At 47.0% G+C, this 16,586-nt stretch overlaps 2 protein-coding genes and 1 pseudogene across 3 annotated transcripts in view; 2 read left to right on the top strand and 1 right to left on the bottom strand.

The window, feature by feature from the left end:
- The window catches only part of LOC144096778 (protein 5NUC-like), a 414,953-nt gene that overhangs the window by 96,805 nt on the left and 301,562 nt on the right, over positions 1-16,586 (top strand). The window lies entirely within an intron of this gene.
- LOC144096904 (uncharacterized) overlaps positions 1-16,586 on the top strand; it is a 66,191-nt gene that overhangs the window by 6,103 nt on the left and 43,502 nt on the right. The gene's annotated exons all lie outside the window — the stretch shown is intronic.
- Positions 10,528-10,646, bottom strand: LOC144099582 (5S ribosomal RNA; annotated as a pseudogene).

Here is a 16,586-nt window from a genome sequence, read left to right as displayed (position 1 = left end):
TGAAAAAATCCCCAAAAGCTATATTTACTTTCCTAATTTTTCAGCGCGCGCCCAAACTTTCCAGGTGATTCATGTACCGCTGCATGCATTAGGCAGAAACCTGTTCGTTGAAGCGTATTCACTCTGTGCCGTTGTTCTTTGATATCGTCGTATTGTTACGGCTTTATTTACAGGGATGATTCGACCTCAGCCTGGTGCGTTAGCGCAAAGATGGAGCCTTTTATTCGTCTCTTCAGTGTTGCGTGACACGTCCCCCTTCGCAGACGAAGCCCCTAGGCCAGTCATGTCAGGGTCAATCATTGGACAGACGGACAGATGCATTGAAGACCGCATGCGTGAACATAACAGAGATGTGCAAACGGATGAAAAAGAACATATAACACCCCATATAGAAAGCTGAAGCACCTGTCAACCAGGATTCGAACAATGCAGAGTCATAGGACGCCCCGCTGATCAAATAACTAGGGAGTGGGTGACTGAAGTCTTTAACATAAAATTTAATAAATACAGCTGTGTCAGTGCGCCGTCTGTACTTTATCAGATAAAGAAATGACGTTTCTTTCGGAAGTCAAAAATGATACTTTCGTTAGGGTATGTGCTCTATGATTACCGCTTCCCCTTTGTGTAATTGTGTTGGTGTGTATGCAACAGGTCAAGACCGTTGGATGGGAGCGAACTTGCCTTCTTAGAAGAATATTTATAAATTTGTTGATCACGCATGCGAAACACATTGAATGTCAGTGTTGTGTTGATTTTAATGTTAACGTTATGGCAGTTGTGAGCAAAATCTGGTTACGTTAATCTGCCATTCATTTTTTATCGTTTTTATGAATCTTTACACCATGTAACGTTAGCTGCTGCGTAGTCATTCAATGATCCTTGTTCGCTTTTACCATCCTTCTTGAGATTTCATCGTGTGTTCAGGCCACGGAGGAAGACTATATAGTCTTGCTCCGTGGTTCAGGCGAAAGCCTTCAATGGCTCATCGTTGTCTGTCCGTCCCTCCGTCCGCGAAATCTTTCACACTACGACGTCATATATGGCATAACAGCTATAACCCATATACTCAAGCAATTACTAAGTAATGGATGATTAGTAACTAGTCATCAATTAGCAATCAATCAGTAAATTGTAATTAGCGACTGATTAGTATTAGTTAAAATTATATAGAAATTAAATAACTGATAATAAATACCATAATAAAAATAAAAATTGAAGATAAATAAAAAAGTAAATAAATAGAACAAGAGGAAAAATGAAATAATAAAAATAAAAAGTAAACGAAGCAATTGAAAGAAATGAAAAAGATAAAAATAAACATCGAAAATAAATAAACAATTAAAAAAACTATGTGAGGCAGAAAGCTTTGACTGCCATCCCTGCCCGGAATGTTCAAGCCACAATTGACCATGCCCTTGGTTCTTCGAACTACTGCGGGTTTGTCGTCCATCGCCCATCGAACACCATCACGGTAAACTTGTCATCCTTGATGGACGCCCAGAAACTTTGCGCAGTTACGCGGATCCCCCTGGATGACAGCAAGCATGTCCCGGTGCAAATATATTTTGCATCTGGTCCTGACACACTCCGCTGCATGGTTTATCATGTCTACAGCACGAGCCCTCCCGAGGAGGTGCGCGCAAATATTCGCTGCTCAACTCATGTTGTACTGCAAGCACGGCCTATGGGTCGCCGGGGCTCATACCTGCTCATCCTGCAAGGCCCGTTGACTCTCCCGAAGTACCTTACCTACTACGGTGCGATCGTCAAACCACAGCCCTTCCGACCTCGTCGTATTTTTTGCTATCACTGCCACAAAGAAGGACATATGCAAAATACCTGCCCTAATCCAGCAGCTGTGGCCGACATGAATGAACCAACAGCTCATTGTGCCCTGTGCAACTCGCCGGACCATGACATTCGCTCCCCCGCTTGTCCAAAGAAGAAGCAAGCGAAGAAGTTTCACAAGTCGCCTGCAAAAATGGATGTCCCTACAAGTAATCGCTTTGCAGCTCTCGCATGTGACGACAACGACTTCCCTGAACTTCCTTTATCTGAGCCTGCTGCTCACCATACGTCTCCTCGCCAGCGTACATATGCACAAGCGGCTCACCTTCCCGGATCAAATGGTACGCCCAAACGTCCAGTGCATCCATCACATGTGGATACTACAGATGAAGACACAGCTTTAGACAATGCAATCGCGGAGGCTCGCCGCCGACTAGACGAACTCACCCAGCGCCGGGAACAGCGTCGTTCTCAATCCTCTCGAAGAATTCTCATAACTCGGGAGCAATCATCAGAGGAATCACCTAGGGTAAGCACTGGCCCACAATCAGGTGCCGACCACCTGTTAGCCGTGACTACCCCGACAGTGGACAAGATATTAGCGCTGATGAAGCAGGTGACATCCCTCATCGTGGAAGCTCTTCGGCCTCGTCATGGATAGCGCATCATCATCGGTGGTGGTGCAGTGGAACTGTCGAGGTTTCGCTAATAAGGCCTCTGAAGTGAACATCCGCCTTCGCGACGGAAAGCTGAGGGCATGGGCGTTCCTACTGCAAGAGCATAATGCACTCCCACGCCTTTCAGGTTTCTGCGCATACCATTCACCATCTATCCCTGATCGCCGTTGCACCGCCTCCTCCCTCAGCCCAGGTAAATCTGCAATTTATATTCACAGTTCAGTTCCGCACACACCGCTCGACCTTTCACGGTGGTGCAACACACGTCAAGAGGTTGTCGCCCTTCTCGTAAAACCTGCACGCACACCCCTTATTCTAGTTTCTTTTTATAGTCGTCCTGGCTCCGCATCTCCCAATCTGGGATGGGTTCGTTTTCTACGTTCTACCAACTCGGGTATCCCTATTCTAGTTGGCGGTGACTTCAACGGCGCACACACTGCGTGGGGTTACCCATCGGATTCCTCAAGGGGTTCACACATCCAAGGGAGCTTTTCAGATCATTCCTTTCAACTTTTAAACCACCCGAATACTTCTACCCGCCCACGAGGTGGCCCGTATTCACCTGATTTGACTTGGTGGTTAGGCCCCGGTAACCCTCGTTGGGCTGTTGATTCTGATACTTGGGGTAGCGATCACAGCCCTATTTTTATCTCCCTCACGCCTACGCGTCTACGGAAAATACGCCGCACTGTACGAATAACATCATGGGATTCTGTACGCGCAGACAATCATTTATCTACATTCAACCCCTCTTCAGCATTGTCTACTCTATCTGATGTTCTCGCTACTCACACTATTACCACTACTGTAAATGAAGATGACCCAAACCCGGACATACATCTCATGAATCTGTGGGCTCTTCGTCGCCAGGCGGATCTTTACGCTACTCGTCACCCCGATGACCCTTCGGCTCTTCCTACTCTTCACCGCGCTACCGCACGGGCGCGGCGCTATGCAAAGCGGCTAGGCAGGCAACGCTGGGCTGCATGGTGTGCCCGCCTGTCCTCTACGCAGGGCAATCGACATCTTTGGAGAGTGTTTCACGCCATGGAGCGCCCTTCTCAGGCTGCAGATTACACAGAGAGCATTCGCCTCGCGCTAAATGTGGATGAGGACACATTTGCACAACAAGCGGCCCGTCAATTTTTTCCAAACCATGACTGCACCGCTACGTCTCCACCTGACTTATCGGTAACAGAGCCCCCCGATGGGATTACTTCTGACCTCACCATGGCAGAGCTGCTGGCCTCCATTGACCGTTTAAAAACTACTACTACTCCCGGGCACGACGGCATACCTAACTCCTTATTCCGTAACTTGGAAGGGAGGGCTTTGGAAACCCTACTTGATACTTTTAACGAAGTGTGGCTTTCTGGCATCATGCCGGGAGACTGGAAGCATTCTATTGTGGTTCCAATCCCCAAGTCAGGTCAGCCTCCAGTATCTCTCTCGGCCCTTCGTCCAATTTCCCTTACCCCTACCATCTGCAAGCTTTATGAAAACATTCTAGCCGCACGCTTATCATGGTGGCTGGAATCCCATGATTGTTACCCAGATTCCCAAATTGGTTTCCGCCCACATATTGGAACGGAGGACGGCCTTGCTACTTTGGCTGCTGACGTGCTTGACCACTCTCCACAGAGTCACCTTGTACGAACCGTAATCGCTACAGACATAACAAAGGCATATGATAACATCCTTCACTCTGCCATTCTTGCCTCCCTTCAAACTCTTGGTCTCCCTCACCGGTTCCTCCTCTCCATTCACGCCTTTTTAGCAAATCGAACCTTCAGCGTGCGTGTCCACGGAAAGCCCTTTGGTAATTTCACTTCCAATAGAGGAGTGCCGCAGGGCTCCGTTCTCGCCCCCACATTATTTAATGTGGCTTTAATTCCTCTGGTTCGAGCCCTAGAGACCATCCCTTCTATCCGCGTGCTTGCATATGCCGATGATATCACCTTGTGGTGCTGTCATCCAGATGCGTCTATTCATCAGTCGGTCCTTCAACACGCGCTGGATGTATTGACATCTCGCCTCCCACCTTTGGGTCTAACACTCTCTCCTACTAAATCATGTTTCATTCGAATTGGAAATAAAGCCGCCTTACGGAAAGCTCCCCCTTTAAATTTTACGGTACATAATTCTCTGATTCCTCAGGTAGAAACTGTTCGTATTCTTGGTCTTCTCCTCCATACATCTGGGACTGGCACCCCGTGGCTGACAGCCACCCGTAAATCGGCTCACGCTACTCTAGGTCTGATTCGTCGCATAGCTATGCGCTCTGGTGGCGCACGTGCTCATACGGCCCGCCAGCTTGTGCGCTCTATCCTTCAGCCACGGATAGTATATCAGGCTCAATTTCAACGTCTCACCCGCAGACAGTGGGACTCCCTTGAAGCTATCAATCGTGAGGCTATGCGCGTCATAACATATCTGCCTCGTTTAACACCCATACCTGTGCTACAGGAGTTCGCCCAACTTAATACACTCAGTGAGATCATCGACCAACGGGTGGCAAATAGAGCTCGAAAACAGTCTCTCAAACTTCATCGTTTAAAGACACTTCCACCGTGGTCCTATTGCCAGCTCACTGACAATCGCCCCACTGTTTCCCCGTCGGTATCAGCAGCGTATCTGCCTGAAGGGTGCATATTATACACGGATGCATCTCATTCTGCAGAGAGGGGAGTTACTGCTGTGTATAGTCCATCTCATCCGCATCTCAACTCTCGCGCGACGTATACTGCGGATACGTGCACTCCCCTGGCATTGGAACTTCAAGCCATTTACAATGCCATTGCTTCCCTTCCGCTCGTTCCAACATTCAATACAGTTCACATTTACACCGACTCTCGCGCCGCCCTTAAACAGCTGAAGGCTGTTCGACGAACGTTCCAGATTTCACAATCTATTCATGTGCTCTGCGCAAAGTATCCATGTCCTGTGCGCATACACTGGATTCGCGGCCATGCCCAGGATCCACATAACATTCAAGCGGATGCTATGACTCATCTTCATACATTAGACGATCCGCCACCTTCCCCTCTTCCCCCAGATCCGTTCCTGTCCCACGTTTCCGATTACGAAGTTCTGCGCCAGCGAACACGCGCTCTAATTCCTCCGTGTTCGCACCCTCTCCCCCGTAGTCTTACTCGGCAGGAGGAGGTATCCGTGCGCCGGATTCGGGCAGGGGCGGCTCTGACACCATCTGTCCGTCATCGGTGGCGTGCCAAAGATCTGCCACTACCTGACAGGTGCCCTCACTGTGGCGCTGCACCGGACATATGTGATGTGCGGCACTTGTTGTGGACGTGCCCAGCGACGGCTGCTATCAGAAAACGGCTCCTCAGGGAGGTTGGCCTGCGGTGGAACCGCGAAAGTGACTTCGTGAAGTGGACAATGGACAACCGTTTCATTAACAACCTCTGCGACTACCTCAGCGCAACGGTTCTTCACTCCTTCTTTTAACTTTCATTCCCGTGCATTCCTTCCCCCCTTTCCTTTTTCAACTTATGCCTCATGGCACACTTCTCGAATAAAAAAAAAAAAAAAGAAAGCTTTCGCGTCCCGCACTTAACATCGCGAAAGTGCCCCCTGAAATTTTTATCCTTACCACCCTCTTACGCTTTTTATCGCTTTTGTGGCCCTTAACACCATATGACATTGATTGCTTGATTACATTTGCCACTTCCTTCCTATGTGTTGTGCACGTTTTGCTCAGTAAAGCTCAGTTGTAAGTCAGCGCTTGTGCTGTACGTTTCCTTTTCCCTTGTCTTCTTTTGGCTGATTTAGATTGAGCCGAATACAAATACCTCAGAATATGGGTAATTGAAGGGCAGATATACTGGGAATAGCACGAACAGTCTATTGTGGCCAGAAGGGCGATGAGATGCCGGGATGATGACATGGCATTATGGAGGTACAACAAATATGAAGTTGTGAGATGTGTTCGGAAAGGAATAATCGTGCCGGGGCTTACTTTTGGGAATGCGATCCTGTGCTTAAGGGAAAGAACTGCAGTCAAGATTAGAAGTAAATCAGAGAGCTGTTGGCAGATTAGCGTTAGGACCCCTCGGCAAAAACACAAACGAGGCAGTACAGGGGGTTATGGGCTGGGCATCGTTCGAATCACGGGAAGCTCAGAGTAGAATACTATATAAAGAAAGCCTGAGGAAATTGGACGATAACAGGTGGGCAGCTAAGGTATTTGAATTCTTATAGAGGAAGTGTTGACTCACAATGGGGGAAAATACTAGGAAAATAACCAGTAGGTAGGCCGGACAGGAGTACGGAGAAAGAAAAAAAACATTAAGCGACAGGTTAAGAACTCTGAAGGTAAGAATTTGAATAATTAAATCTTTAACGTGCACTCACATCGCACAGCACACGGGCGCCTTAGCGTTTTGTCTCCAAAAAACGCACTCGACCGCGGTGGCTGCCTTTTTTGGAGGCAAAAAGCTAAGGCTGCCGTGTGCTGTCCGATGTCAGTGCACGTTAAAGATCCCCAGGTGGTCGAAATTATTCCGGAGCCGTCCACAACGGCACCTCTTTCTTCGTTTCTTCTTTGACTCCCTCCTTTAACCTTCCCTTACTTCGCGGTTCAGGTGTCCAACGATACATGAGACAGATACTGCGCCATTTCGTTTCCCCAAAACCAATTATTACTAATATTATAACGGAAAAGTCGCATAGTGTAGAACTATATGGATACTGGAAAAGGCAGATCAAGAAGGAAGTGTTCTATTACAACTTAAGAGCCAGTGCCCTACTCTTGCAAGCTAGGTTTGAGTGTTTTAGAACGCGCAGTTAAAAAAAATAAATTTATCGAAGAAGAAGATGTCACATGTACTGTGTGTGGTAAATTTGTACAAACAATTTAACACCTCATACTCGAATGCGATGGTATTCATCCGGATGTGGATACATGCACAGTCACTCTTCATGCGGCGCTAGGGTTTAGAGATAAAAATGGCCATGTAAGTAAATGTGCGGTGGAAGTTAGCAAAAAGCGATTGGAAGATTAGTGTCTCAAATGTAGAAAGGTTACATAAGGTTAAAGGTGTAGGAAAGAGCATTTAAAGACAATGGTAAATCTGAATTACAATTTACAACAAATTTAAACAGAACTAAAGAAAAAAAAGCCGAGCATAGTGGCAACTGGCATCACCCCCTTTTAAAGGGGACGCTCCTACCATCCATCCATCCATTCATCGAGCCGTCCGTCCGTCCGTACATACATACATACATACATACATACATACATACATACATACATACATACATACATACATACATACATACATACATACATACATACATACATACATACATACATACATACTACGTATATTATGTATGTATGTACAGTCTTGGTCAGAAGTCTTAAGGCCACAGCGTTCAGTTGTAGCGAAATGAACCTTCCTAGAATGCTCCGTGTAGCATATCATTCAAAACTCAAGTCAAGCAGGGAGATTTTTTACCGCAAGAAAATACCTTCTGCTAGCATATGAATTCTATTCGGTCTTTAATAGTGCCGTAATTGCTCTGTTATGCGGCTGAAGCGAAAAGCCTTTGGCCTTAAGACTTTTGACCAGCACAGTACCTACGTACATATGTACTATCGAAGACAAAAGTGGTGCACTCCATGCACAGGGAGCCGAAGCAACGAAAAACTGCATCGTAACACCATCTACAGGCGGCATCTGCGATCGAGACAGCCAGTGGGAGCCCGTTATTATCGGCGGGCATGTCGCTTGACTCCTTTCAATGTTTCGCGCTTGAGCTCGCCAAATGTCGTGCGGTGGCGCAGCAGTAGTAATCTGGTGGACGTCTTTGCATTTTGTGTCTTCTTTTTCCAAGCGTGTTCGAGATATGGCTGGAGAGCCGGCGCGCGCAGTGCATGATGCGATAAAATGCCCGGCTGTGAAAAAAAAAGAGGGCACAAAATGAAAAGAGGGCCGCTGCGGCGCCGCTCGGCATATTGGCGAGCTGAAGCACGAAACACTGAAATTAGTCAAGCGACATGCCTGCAGATAATAAAGGGCTCCAATTGGCTGTCTCGGTCCCAGATGCCGCCTGTAGATGGCGTTACGATGCAGTTTTTCGTAGCTAAAACTCCCGGTGCGTGGAGTATACCACTTTTGTCCCCGGTAGTACATACGTCGGTACGTGTACGTATGTACTTGGTTCGAAACATACATACATACATACATACATACATACATACATACATACATACATACATACATACATACATACATACATACATACATACATACATACATACATACATACATACATACATACAATCTGTTACGTCGCCCGTCTGCCGACTGACGCGCCGTGGTCAGGCCGTTTCTTGGGGGGCAGCAGGGCTGCGGGTGGCCCGCGTCTGCTCCGGCTTGTAGCCACTATTTACTGCCTTTCGGGCGCTAGAAAATCATTGCCATGCAAACTTCCGTAGCTCGGTTGTGTTTAAGAAATTATTCGCGTTATCAAAAGGATAAAACTGATGCGCTAATCACGACATTTAGTGTGACATTGACGTTAATATTGGCGGCGCTTTGCATGCCCTCGTGCCTATATCGCTACCGTCTTAGTGCTCCATCGCAGAGAAAGCTTCATTTTAAACCAGCCAGAAGACGCGACACAAAGGAAGAAGCAAACAGGACGAGGCTGGACTAACAACTGAAGTTTTATTGAAAGGAAGAAAACAACGAAGACTCGCACTGAGATGCGCGCGCACATAAGCCGTATCAGTGAAAGGGCACACAAAAACATTTCTTCAATGTCAGGGTCTTACTAACAATTTATCTAAAAAGGCAAATTCCTTAGCGTGAAGGTTTATCGACGGCTTAGCCACACACGTGTCCTTAGCCTTAGCAATGTAGAAGGCTTCAACTATCTCGCGACAGATTTGTTTTTCATTTCTATAAACTACAGTAGTGTCGCTGAAGTCTTTTTTGGCTTCAATTTCAATGTGTTCTTAATCCTTCCTGCCGGCTTTAAAGCACCCCGCACAATAGGTCTGTGTTGTCGCCTGCGTGGCGGTGCGCCAGTTACATCAGGAAATTATCTTTGTGAGCTCAACTGAGTTGCCTTGCTAAGATAGAACAAATTTTCTCAAGGTTTACCCTATTAGGCGCATAAAAGCATATTTTCGCCTAATTTATTAGAGCTTTAATGTATATTAACAGCAAAGCCAGCTTTCATGGATTCTGTGGCACGAAGTGGCGTTTATTGTATTCGAAAAACTCTGGGCGCCTGTGACAGCGTCGTATAGCCGTTTTTCCAAGTGTCATAGAATCTAATGAAACCTTTTACATTTTGCAGTGGTTCCGGCAGATACCAACAGCAGAAAGACACTACTGTGAGCCCTTTACCCAATCGAGCCCTCTGACATACATGCGGAAAGAGCAACTTAATTTGGTAGCGGAGGTGCTTGCATTCCCGCACTCGGAATGTGTTTAATGGGAACAATATCAAGCTAAGCACATGAATGTCGTATCCGCACTGGCGATCGAAAACTCTCGCTTCGCCTGGACAACCTTCAGTCTGCAGCTGGCCGATCCGGTTATCGCTTGCACATTGCTCACACATTCTTTTGCATAAAATTATCATACATAGTAGCGCACGTAAAAGACGTCACCAAACGGCACGCCAGCGCAGAAATTTGCTGACAAGTACCGGTTTGCAGTCCATATATATATATATATATATATATATATATATATATATATATATATATATATATATATATATATATATATATATATATATATATATATATAACTGTTTTTTGGGGAAAGGAAATGGCGCAGTATCTGCATCATATATAGTTGGGCACCTGAACCGCGCCGTAAGGGAAGGGATAAGGAGGGAGTGAAAGAAGAAAGGAAGAAAGATGTGCCGTACTGGAGGGCTCCGGAATAATTTCGACCACCTGGGGATCTTTAACGTGCACTGACATCGCGCAGCACACGGGCGCCTTAGCGTTTTTCCTCCATGAAAACGCAATCGCCGCGGTCGGGTTCGAACCCGGGATCCCGGCAGGTTTTTCAAGTGCCATCAGAACTTGGTGTTCCCAGGTGGTCTCCCTCCTAAGTACTGACCGAGCCCAATGCCGCTTAGCTTCGGTGATGGGACGATTACCGGCGTATTTAGCATGGTATGGCCGATGGCCAGAAATTTAAGACATGGGCTTTTCGAGTTAGAAGAGCGCTTTTTTCGGCATAGTGCACCTAGTAGAGATCAGTGGCATAGTGTTGTCAGTGGTGTAGTAAATCAGAATACGACTAAGATGTGCTAACTACCAGGCTAGTTAAATAATATTCAATAGTGAACTGTTACTGTTAGGCTCCTTAATTACTGACAGGTGTGTAGCCCACCTAAGTAATATGCATATTAGTTTTTAGAATTTTGAAAATATTGTTACCCTCGACGCTGTGGCCAAACAAATTGTACCTACATCGCGCCAAAAACATGAGCTTTCCGAAAGCTTGCAAACTAAGCAACCTTTCCAGTGCATGTTGAGTGCATGTAACTCGTAGAAATAGGCTTGTGACGTCATCAGCACCGCCGAGTTTGAAAATCTGAGGGCTGGAATAGTTAGAACTATATTAGAACGTTCAAGTACCTACTATTTCATCATCATTTCTTTTCCCTTAAAGGCCCCAATGGGGCATTTGGTTCTATTTTGTTATATTACCAATCCGGCCCACTCTTTTCCCCAAAAATCTACTTTAATCACCAACTAATTCAACTTAATACACCCACTAATCCATCGTAATTCATTTTATGGGGTGGGCCGTCTTCCGAAATAGGGGGAGGGGGGATTCTTTGGAATACCATTGCAAAGTAGGTAATTTAGGTGGCGTAAAAGCGCTACGTATTTGAATCTACTTTTGGAAGTAAGTAGTCTCATGTCCTCTTCGTTCAGTAATTTATTTCTTCAGAAGAGGGAGAGGAAGAAACTGGATACACCCACCTGCCGACACCTCGTGCCGTTTGGACCGTTTGTGCGCTCTCCTTTGCAGTCCGTGCCATATCTGGCCGAGCACCTTCGGATGTCACGTCCAGGAGTAACTGCGCGTCAGATAACTGCAGTATGGTCTGGTAGAGAGAAACTGTGAGTAGTGATGCACAGCCACTTATGTGAGGGGATGGAGCGCAACAACGGCGGAAGCGAAAAACACGTAAACACGCGTTCTACGTGCGAAGACAACCGCAGTCCATCAGCCCGCGCGTGCCGAGAGATGCGACTGGTGTCGAGAGCAGGAGCATGCCCGCAAACTGCGTGCGAGGGTAAAAGAACCTGGTCTGCATTGCAATCCGCGTTTTCCTGTTGCTAATTTCCTTTCATGGCCCAAACCTCCTGATTACTTACTGTTTGTTCATGTACTCCTTTACCGCATTTAATAACTTCTGCCGAAGTCGAGGGTTTGACGAAAACCCGTATGGTCGGGGGTGTATGTGAAGAAGGCGAACCACCCACCAAAATAAAATAAACCTTTAAATGACTTTTCGGCTCTTTTGCGGGAGCCTTGTTCACAAAGAGGTACAAACGTGAAATTCTGGCCATTAAATTTTCAAAAATGTGCCCTAGACAGTGGCCATATGCCCCATGAAGTGCGATTGTGTGTGTGTGTGCTCGGTAGTCTGAATGATTATAGATTCCAGGTATAGACGGCTTTGGAGATTTTCTGTTTTTAAAATGTGCACGTTCCTACAACCTATGTCATGCTTCTTGCTTTTGGAATGTTCGGCGAGTGCGTCTGACATAACCGGCTTGTTTGAAGCTTCAAGTTTCAACCCTCCAACACAGTTTCCACTTTCACCCACATACACATGGTTACATTCTCTGCACTGTATACTGTACATTACGCCCGGAAATTTTACTTTTGTCAGGCAGTCTTTTACATTGACGAGGGCTTGGCGCAACTTTTTCGCCGGCACTTATGAGACCTCAACGTCACAGGATCGCAAAATGCGCGCCAAGGTTTCGCTGATTCCGGGCACATTTGGCACAGGTGCACGTTTTTTGGCGGCTGGGCCACTGTCAGATCGTGGAGGCTGCAACAGTTTGTGTCCCACAGCTTTGACAAAGGGTAACGCATAGGCACATTTGGAGAGGCCCCTGCGAATTATTTGACGGCCGTCGTTCATGTCCTCGGGCTTTGTGCAGATGCGGTTTGTTCGACCGCATTCAGACAGCCGAACACGCACTTAATCACACTGACGGGGCACCTCCTAGTGCATACGTCCGCTGCCTAGCGCACATTTTCAGGCGTAAGTAGCTAGCCTTTCACGCCTGTACTGGTTTGTGAACTAGGCTCCCGTGTGGGAGCCGAAACGCATTTAAAAGTTCATTTTCTTTTGGTCGGTGTTCTGACTTTTTTTCAATAACTTTCGTGCCTACCGTTAACCGTTTATTCTTCTCGAGAATCTTGAACTTCCTTTACTCTTTTTACATCATGGTTTTTTTTTACTCTTAGAATCAGTGATGTGCTAGCGCATCACTAACTGTCCCCTCAAATAGACCAAAAAACAACTCTCAGTTCTGTTTTTGCAGCGCCATTTTCAAAAACCAGGAAACTTAAAAAAAAATTGAGACGGTTTCGGGTGTAATTGTTTGTTGAAAGATATTCCGAAATTCTGTTTTCACTGCAATTTATTTTCTAAAATTCACTGTAATAGGGAAAATTCTCTGAATGAAACATCATTGCTTGTATTTTTATGCCTGCTTGGATTGGATTCATCCTTAGCAATGAGCCACAAGTTCTCTTCAGGAAGAGGAGGAGGAGGAGGATAGGCAGGGAAGAATAACCGGTTTGCTACCCTGCACCGTGGGAAGGAGTGAGGGAATAAAAATATGAAGGAGAAGACAGAGTAGCAGGAAATTGAAGTCACTATGCAAAGTCACAGCGTTCGGTAAAGTCACAGCCTATCGTGCAGGCCAGAAGTCCCCAAGAAGGGGAGCGACGCCTTGGCGGCCATCACCGCCGACGATCGCCGCGGCCAGTGGCCGAGAATCTTCATTTCCGTCAGTGGGCGCAGGTCTAGACGCTCCAGTGCACGGCAGATAGGCTGCCTTTCGGCGCTGTAGGCAGGGCCTTCACAAAGAATGTGAGCTATAATCTCGTCACACCAGCGGAAGGCACATGCAGGGGAGTAATGCTTGGTGAAAGCTGCACCAAGCCACAGGCGACACAGCAAAGTTGCTTCACGTCATGGTAGGCGGATGGCAGGCGGAGCTTCAGATCTGGGTGCAAGGTTTTTAAACGCGAATTCAATAATTGGCCTGAATTCCAGGCGGCAAGCGTGATGTCCTGCGCCAGTGGGCTAAGCCTACCCGCTTCGTCGGCTCTCGAGATGGGGATGGACACATAATCGCCCTCATGGTGAGCAGTTCGCGCGGCCTCGTCCGCGCGGTGGTTGCCTGTGATGCCGCTCTGTCCTGTCAGCCATTGTTAAACAATATCGTGCCCTTTATTGATGGTGTTGTGGCGGAGCTGTCAGATTTCCGCGACCATTTGTTCACGGGGCCCATAACAAAGAGCAGATTGTAAGGCTTGGAGTGCTGTCTTTGAATCAGTGAACACAGACCATTGGTGGGGCGTTTCTTCACTGATATGCTCATTAGCGACACGAATGGCAATAAGTTCTGCTCCAGTCGATGAAGTCTGGTCTGATGTTTTCATTAGCTTAACTATGGTCCTTACGGGGATGACCACGGAGAACGAGGAACTGGAAGGGGTCACTGTGTCATCGGTGTATACATGCAGTCGGTGTCCGTGCTTCTCATGCCACTATTTTAGAGTGGTTTGTTTCAATGCTGTCGACAATAAATCAGCCTTCTTTTTGATGCCCGGTATGGAAAGAGGCACACAAGGTTGGTGCAGACTCCATAATGGTGAAGACGGTCTAGAGGCTGGTGTAAATTGCGCTTGTATAAAGTCGCGATGGACATCAACAATTTTCGGAAACGATGTACGCGGTCGGTTAGTAGGAAGGCTGGCAAGTTGATGTGCGGGAATCCGAGAAAGATGACGAATATGCGCTCTGCAGGCTTCGATTGTTACATAGGCAGTCACTGGATTCCCCTGAGCAATGAGTACTGTTGCGTCTGTAAACGCGCATTTTGGCAGTCCTGGGCACGTTCGGAGAGCTTGAGCTTGAACAATTTGTAGACACCGTATGTTCATTTCCCTCAAGTCTCCTAGTGCAGGGATACTGCGCCGAAGGAATCCCATGAATAAGGTGGTGTACAGCTGGAGCATCGAGTGCACTGATGCTCCCCACGACTTCGCTCTGAGCAAGGAGAGAACGTGAACGATCGATGTCAGTCGCCTTTTCTTGTACAAAAGATGTGGGTATTGTTGAGCCATTTTTGCATAAGGGGTAACAGGACATGCTCTTGCGTGTAAAGGCAACAAGGGAACATTTTTCAGTAGAAATCTCCAGGCCTTGCAGGCGGAGGTAGAGCGTAATAATGCTTTCCGTCTTTTGAAGTCTTGCTCGAACTTGTGGACGCGTAACTCCTGATGCCCAGATAAATATATCGTCCGCATAGACGGAGACTCGCACGGACTGTGGTAGTGCATTGATGAGGCCGACAAGCGCAAGATTGAAGAGCGTTGAGCTAAGTACCCCACCCTATGGGGTGCCACGGGAAGTGAAGTGTGATGTTGGTCAATCCTCACTCTGCATAAATAGTGGTCTGTTGGATAGATAACTGCGTATCCAGCAAAAAATGCGACAACCAAGTTCTGCAGCTTCCAGAGAGTCAAAATAGCTTCATGAGTGACGTTATCATACGCCCCTTTAGCATTCAGAAACAACGCCGCTGTCAAGTGCTTCAGATGCTTCTGATGTTGAACTGATGACTCCAGGTCAATCACGCTATCAGTAGACGAACATGCACGCCGAAACCCGGGCATTACATCTGGATATATTTGGCAGTGCTCCAGATACCACTCAATTCGCGTAAGTACCATCTTTGCTATGAGTTTGCCCATGCAACTACGCAATGCAATTGGACGGTACGATACTAGGTCAAGCGGCGATTTTCCAGGTTTAAGGACTGGAACCAGACGACTTGATTTCCAAGCCTCCGGAACTGTTCCCGCTCATCGTGATGAGTTGAAATGGTCTAAAAGAACATGTCAAGCCTCCTGACTAAAGTTTGCAAGTGCAGAGTATGTGAGTCCATCTGGCCCTGGCTATGAAGACTGTCTGCATTCGGCCGTGGCGGCGTCTGGTTGTTCCACAGTGAAAAGAAGGTCCATTCGCGAATCCCTAGATCTAGGCACTTAGCAGCAATTCAGAGTTGCGGATGGGTTCCAGCGATCTGCTAAACATAGAACGGCATTGGCATCGGATGGCAGAGGTTCAGGATTTTATCATCGCTGAAAAAATTCTCTTTCACTCTGTATCCTCGGGCATCAAACTAGGCTCTTGCTTCTAACTGCATTCTTGTCAATGTGTTCAAAGTTACTGATCACGACGAAACCATTCTTGTGCATTATGTTAGCCGTGCTGTTTCAGCAGTATATCGATGCTGCCGATCTGCCCGATGGCTGGAAATTAGCTACAGTCATTCGGATATTTAAATGCGGACATTTTTCTCAGATTTTTTTATTGGAGGCTCTACGCCTGTAAAGCGCAAGCCACGAGAACACACTATATCACCAGCGATTATAAAGTACCTGAGCAGAGGGCGGAAGAAAGTTAGGTGGGCCGATGAGATTAGAAAGTCTGCGGGGATGGGCGGCCGCAGCTGACACATAGCAGGGTCAATTGGAGAGCTATGGGAGAGGCCTTTGCCCGGCGGTGGGCGTAGTCAGGCTGATGATAATTAAATCAATAAACAACTTTTTGATTTTTGTGGTTAACCCGCCGCGGTGTATGGGGGCCTTTGGCTTTGGTTTCGTGATCCCAAGGTCAAGGTATCGAATCCCTGTCGCCATGACTGCATTACAATGAGGGCGAAGCACTATAGACTGTGGTAGGAACGGAAAAACTTTTCTCTGATAAAAACGAAGGGTCACTGGAGGGCCTGTCCTGTTAGTCGAGGCCTTCAGTAGAGGACATTGATAGCTCCTGCTATCCTCCGAGAACGCG

This window comes from Amblyomma americanum, chromosome 7 (assembly GCF_052857255.1).
Source record: "Amblyomma americanum isolate KBUSLIRL-KWMA chromosome 7, ASM5285725v1, whole genome shotgun sequence".
Taxonomy (NCBI): domain Eukaryota; kingdom Metazoa; phylum Arthropoda; class Arachnida; order Ixodida; family Ixodidae; genus Amblyomma; species Amblyomma americanum.
This window is presented reverse-complemented; position numbering and strand designations above follow the sequence as displayed.